We start from the raw sequence: 7,455 nt of genomic DNA on the forward strand, positions 1-7,455 counted from the left end.
GAACGAAGTTGTCTTTGTCTGTCTAAAAGTTGTCGTCACTATACCCAATTACTCTTAAGTTATCACTGCGACCAAGCACAAGGACCCAATCCTTAGTTCTTCACAGATACTTAAGAATATTCTTGACTGCTATCAAATGACCTCTACCCAGATTTCCCTGATATCGACAAACCATGCTCAAAGCGAAAGCCACATCAGGATGAGTACATGTCATAGCGTACATGATAGATCCAACGGCGGAAGCATATAGAACTCTACTCATTTCTGCTATTTCTGCATCAGTACTCGGACTCCGAGTCCTACTCAGTTTGGTATTACTCTGTATTGGCAATTCTCCCTTCTTAGAATTCTCCATACTAAAATGTTTTAGTACCTTATCCAAGTATGTACTTTGACTAAGTCCAATCAATCTTTTACTCTTGTCTCTCAAAATTCTTATCCCCATTATATAAGCAGCCTCACCCAGATCCTTCATTGCGAAACATTTTCCAAGCCAAGACTTAATTCTTGCAAGGTTGGAATGTCGTTTCCAATAAGAAGTATGTCATCAAAATACAATTACAAGAAGGTGATTATACTCCCACTAGCTTTGACATATACACAAGATTCATCCTTACTTTTAGAGAAGCCAAACTCTTTAACTTTCTCGTCAAAGCAAAGATTCCATCTGCGAGAAGCTTGTTTCAATCCATAAATTGATTTCTCAAGCTTACACACTCTATTGGGGAACTTTGCATCCAAAAAACCCTCTGGCTGACTCATGTAAACATCTTCAGCCAACTTCCCATTGATGAAAGCGGTTTTGACATCCATCTGCCATATTTCATAGTCATGAAACGCAGCTATGGCAAGCATCACCTTAATAGATTTAATCTTAGCTACCGGTGAGAAGCTCTCATCATAGTCAACCCCTGGGGTTTGAGTATAGCCCTTCTCAATTAGTCGAGCTTTGAAAGTGTGTACCTTTCCATCCATGCCGATCTTCTTGTTTAAGATCCATTTGCACCCAACTGTCTTACGAGCTGGTACATTGTCAACCAAATTCCAAACTTGGTTATCATACATGGACTTGATCTCGCTGTCCATTACCTCTTTCCACTTGGCAGCCGCAGGGCCTGCCATTTCTTCCTTGTAGTTAAAAGGCTCATCCAAATTTACTAGTGTACTCTCATTGATAAACGCATCACCATCTGTAGTAATATAGAAACCATATAACTCAGGCGACATTCTAACTCTACTGGAACGCCTAAGAGGTAATGAATCGTCAATTGGTTCAACTGTAATTTCTTCCTCAGGTTGAGCGCTAGCGTTTTCAGAGTTTCCTTCATCGTTTGACTCTTGAATTTCTTCAAGATCAATTGTACTTCAACTGTCCTCTTTTCATATGAGCTCTCTCTAGCGAAAGACTCCCATTCGTGCTACGAAGACCACGTTCTCACTAGGTCTGTAGAACAAATATCCAAAGGACTTCTGTGGATAGCCGATGAAAATACATCTTTCACTTCGAGGTTCAAGCTTGTCGCGAGTCTCTCGTTTAATGAAAGATTCACAACCCCAAACCTTGATATGTGCCAACAAGAGAACTATCCATGTCTGCATCTCGTGAGGTGTTTTGGCAACCTTCTTTTTTGGGACAAGATTAAGAATATGGGCGACAGTCTCTAAGGCATACCCCCAGAAAGAGATTGGAAGTGAAGCTTGACTCATCATGGAACGAACCATGTCCAACAAGGTCCGATTACACCTCTCAGCCACACCATTAAGTTGTGGTGTTCTATGAGGAGTCAATTGTGAAACTATTCCACATTCCTTGAGGTGGTCGAGGAACTCAATACTAAGATACTCATCGCCTCTATCAGATCTAAGAATATTTATCTTCCTGCCCAATTGATTCTCGACTTCTTGTTTAAAATCTTTGAACTTTTCAAAGGTTTCTGACTTATGCTTGATCAAGTAAATATATCCATATCTGCTATAATCATCAGTAAAAGTCACATAGAATCGATTTTCATCCCTTGTGGTGGATCTGAAGGGCCCGCACACATCTATGTGTATGAGATCTAACAATCCTTCGCCTCTTTCACAAGAACCAGTGAAAGGTGATTTTTTCATCTTTCCAAGTAAACAATACTCGCAGTTATTATCTGACCTTAAGTCAAAAGATTCCAACACTCCATCCTTTTGGATTTGGACAATGCGTTTCTTGTTAACATGTCCAAGACGAAAATGCCACAAGCATGCTTTGTCTCTACCATTAGACGAATCAATTTGAAATACACTATTCCCTAAGTTATCTATACACAACACAGTTTCATACACACCATCACAAGGTAAAGCTTGAAAATAAAATACACCATTTTTAAAAGCAGAAATAGATCCATTCTCATTATCAAAAGAATATCTAAAACCTTGTCTATATAAACCATGAAATGAAATGATGTTTCGTATCATCTCTGAAGAGTAGCAACAATTATTCAAATCTAAACACAACCCGCTATTAAGCACTAAGTTATAAAATCCAATCTTGGTAACATGTGATGATCTCTTATTGCCCATCATCAGGTTCAATCTCCCATGCTCCACATCCTCACTTTTTCTTAGCCACTGCAAGTCAGAACAAATGTGAAAACCACATCCTGTATCAAGGACCCAAGAATGAGAATATGATGAGTTTTTAGATAAGATAGTGTAAATACCTACCGAGGTTGGATTCAACTTTCTATCCTTGATATCCTGCAAGTATTTCGGGCATCTTCATTTCCAATGCCCTTGTCATTGCAGCAGAAACAAGTGGCCTCCTTTGGGTCAGAAACAGGGGGAGCATCAGAATTGGATTTTCCTTTGGGTCCACTACTAGACTTCCCAGCATGATGATGGATTTTTAGCATAACATCAATCCTATGGTGTACATGCAACCCTAATTGCTTTGGATCTAGGTTTTTCTATTTTGAACATACAACTATGAATACCAAAGCAATAACCCTATAACTAGCATACATATATCGAAATTAACATGTGATTAGGGTTAGAATCTTTATCTCTCTTGTTATGTAGTAATAACAAGTTAAATCCTTCTTGATCTTGACTTCTGAAAGCCTAGTGCCCCAAGTGTTGCACCTCTAATGGAGTCACAAACACCCAGTGCAAGAAGATGACTTGAGTGAGAAGGATTTTCAGCTAGGTTTTCTTTCCAGAATGCATAGGCCGAAAATCCCCTTGTATGGGGTTCTATATATAGCTGTGGCTGCTAGGGTTTTAGGTGGAAACCCTAATACCTAACTTAGGCAAGAAGCAGCCCATGGAATCCTTCCTTTAGAGCCCATGGACGAAATTGTTGGGTTTTGAGCATTCTAACACTCCTATGGTGTACATGCAACCCTAAATACCTTGGATCTATGTTTTCTCTATTATACATGCAAATATCAATTTTCCAAGGTATTTATCCTAACTAGCATGTTACAAAGTACATATAATATAAAATCTGGTAGAATTACATACCTCTTGTTTGGTGCTTGATTCCATGGAGCTCAAGAGCCTAGTGCCCCAAGTGTGACACCTCAAATGGTTCACACAACATCATATGCACTTGGAATAACTTAGAGAGAAAGTAGAACACTTCATGAAATCAGTTTGCCCTCTTCATGCATACATGGTGGCCGATTTTTGCACAAATAAGATGCTTATATAGTTGTTACAATTAGGGTAAACCCTAATTGTCATGGCTTTCCATTTCCTTGGATCCATGGGTTCAAATACACCATGGAGCATCCATGGATCATCCATGGAGCATCCTAATGGGTTTTAGCCCAACTGGATAATCCATGGAGCATTAGCCCACTATATAAGTATGGATGATTTACACAATCAACCCATATATTTAATTAGTCTTCTTTTGATCACTTATTTAATTCTCGATTAATTCTTGATCAATACTAATTAAATAATCTTATTAATATATTAGAACTTATAATATATTAATAAACCTCAAGTGTTATTTCTCTCATTTTAGTCTATCCAAATGCATGATGCCATGCAACCCAAATGGACCATGCCGGATCGGGTCAAGTATATACCAATTATAGTTATGGACTTAGACACTAATCCAACAGTCTCCCACTTGGATAAGTCTAATAACTATTATTGCAAGTACGCCTTCACAACCTGACCAGCAATCGTAGCTCTTAAAAGCTGCTGCCAAACTCTGAACAACTCAATGACGCGTCCATTAGATAAGTGATCATACATTCCTCCATTCTAGATATCATATGGACTGAAACATGGATTATAATCATTCTCTCTGCCCATTTGTTGTTTCCCGATTTCTGATTTATGACGACTGACTAATTGAACAAATCAAATCAGTCCAGGCCCGGCCGAGCACTTACATTTTGTCATCACTAAATCATCGAGGGGCCCATAAATATCGCTTTTATCCCGAAGGTAAAAGGAATGGATAAACTTCGACTCATATGCTTGTACTAACTACTTGTTGAATCATACACAAAGGCACGTTGTATAACATCGAGTTACCAATGCGTTTACGTGCAATCAATGTATAACCAACTCATAGTCAACAACTCATATCTCTAGGTTTGATGAATATAAGATATTATCGTCTCATGATTCACTCGTGATAAAATCCATGAAGTGATTCAAATGAGCGTGGGTTTAATCCAATACTCAGAACTTATGAGCACTCATGAATGTTGTAGCAACCATTGCTATGTCTAATGCACATTAGACAAATCATACAAGCCAAATTCATGACAGTCTTAAATCAATACGTACTTCCAAAGTATGACTGACTGTGGAGAGTTTGAATAACTTAGTCAGTCGGGAAGAATGACCTAGTTATTCTGGAAGTCAAAACATGCAAAGTGAAACACAAAAATAATACTAATCTTGTATGGCCTCAACACTTTGAGTGTAAATAAAAAACACATTTTATCTAAGCACCATATTGATTACTCATTATTCATGTTTCGATTAATCAACTTAATACTTGAATTGAAACAATAGTCATGCCATGCTCCAAGCATGCACACTATGTTCATCCAAACAATAGTTATGCCATACTTCAAGTATGCACACTATGTTTACATGTGGTCTTCTCTTTGTGAAACAGATCGATTGACAATATTTCAATGATGCTCATTTCACAATCCCAAATCCTTTACAATAAATGTAAGAACACCAAATTCTTGTCATTTACCGTAATCTTGTTAGATTCTAAACTTATATACAATGATCCCCTTGTAATGACTATGCACACAAGTCACAAAGACTTGGCAACAGGCATTACAAAGAATTCCAATGGAAAGCAATTCCATGGAAATGAAGTCTCAAATTCAAAGTACATTCCTTTGAACATCCTTCTTTGCATTAAGTTCTTTAATCTTACACAGATTCAAAGAATAACTTCCACCTATGGAAACAATTCCATATTCCCATTTTCACCATCACTTTTTGAACAAGAGTTACCTCTTTTCAAAAATATGTCAATATGGTCCTTACTCTATACTTCCAATTGTCCATGAGTAACCAATCTTTGGTAAACCTCAAATTGTCTTCGACAATTGCTTAATCATTTTAGTCATATCCAGTTCTAATCCTTTTTCCCCTCTTAATGCCCTAAGCATTAGGAAAATTTAGAATGGATGAATATTATAGCACATCCAATCGATCCTATATCCTAAGCATATGGGACACGATTCATGCTATAAAAAATTTTATTTGCCATGTTCTCACAATTCGAACTATGAAGAGGTATGCCGTAATCATAATCGAATTTTGAGAACGCAACACATATAGAATTTCCTTACGTTGAACCATTCCAACATAACATTCATATATATCCTTGACTAAAGTTGATTAAAATCTCAATCTAAGCTTGTAGAATTGGAATGAAGTATAAAATCCTCTCCCTTAATTATAGGGAAACAACTTTTCAAAGCGAATTGAAACCTTTTGTTTTCTATAATTAACATTGCTAACTTGCAACATAATCATCATGCTCCCACTAGCATAATGATTATTATCTTACTAGCATAACACTTATGCTGCCACTAGCTTTGACATGTACTCAGAAAACAGCTGGACTTCTAGAAAAACAATACTTTATTGACTTTCTTACCAAAGTTCAGATTTCTGATACGCAATTGCTTTGATAAGACTTTATCAAAATCATACACCTTTCCTTAGATAGCTCACTTGTGTGTCTAAACAATTATGAAGAGGGATGCCATAATCATAATGTTTAGACCTTTTGTCATTCTCACAATTGCTATCTACTTAAAATCTACTTAGTGAAAGAGTTTCCTCACCATCATTTTCACGAATCGGAGAGAAACCTTATGACACTTAGATTTTATGGTGTAAGTGTTCCTATCCATGTGAATTTGTCATAACCATAATCACAAGACAAGGTTAGTGGCAAATCCAAACACATATGGACTGAACTTGTTCAATCTTAATTTCTTGCCACCCGGCAGCACAAGGGCCTACCATTGCTTCCAGGTTGTTATGCAAACAATTGAGAACTCATAGAACTCACAAGCATAGTCAACTTTTAACTGGAATAGACACAGAAATAAAAATATGTCAACACGATAGGTTACAAACCTCAAGTCGTGGGCTAGTGATTAACAATACTCTTGATTAGTTCTTGAAACTATCTCAAGACTCCCACTGTCCTCTTGACATATAAGACTCTCTTGCCCAATAGTCCAGAGATAGTGCGGATTCTGTTACAAACACTTCACACAATTGGCCTTAGTTGGTCTTTGTTTTATCCAAAACATCACAACTTACCAATTTCAAATGTACAAGAGTAAGAAAACATTTTACTCTACATTTGACAAGTGTTTTAAACCTTTCTTAAGATTATGTCACTCAAGGCTCAATCTTGGAGTATGACTCTAAGATTTGACTTTGGAACGAAGTATGATTTATCTTTTGATTTTAACCATTTCAACAATTCATGATTCCTCTCCTTAGCCAACAAATGCACTAAGGTATCCTTAGAGGATCAATTGTGATAAGGTTCCATAATCACTAAGATAATCATAAAACAAGATACACAAGTACTCTCCCATCTCTTCAGATTGGAGAACCTTTTATCTTTCTGCCTTATTTGATTCTTCTTATTCAACCTTTGTGGTGGACCTGACTAGTGCACAACCTAATGTACCCGATCCTTTAGTCCTTCGCTTGACTCACATGCGAATGTGAACAAGGAATTAGTCTTAATTTACCAAAGATGAAAAATCTCATTCATCACACAATACAACTTGCATGATTCCAAGTTTCTATCCAACTGAAACTTGGGTGATGAGAATCTTTCCTTATTTGATAAATTATGACCCTACCACAAACGAAAGAATCAAATTCATTTTCCAATATTGCTTATCAATGGAAACATATAAACAACAATTTTTCACAAATGCCTTTGTAAGG

The sequence above is a fragment of the Lactuca virosa genome, chromosome 7, assembly GCF_052849685.1.
Source record: "Lactuca virosa cultivar CGN04683 chromosome 7, Lactuca_virosa_CGN04683_v6, whole genome shotgun sequence".
NCBI lineage: Eukaryota > Viridiplantae > Streptophyta > Magnoliopsida > Asterales > Asteraceae > Lactuca > Lactuca virosa.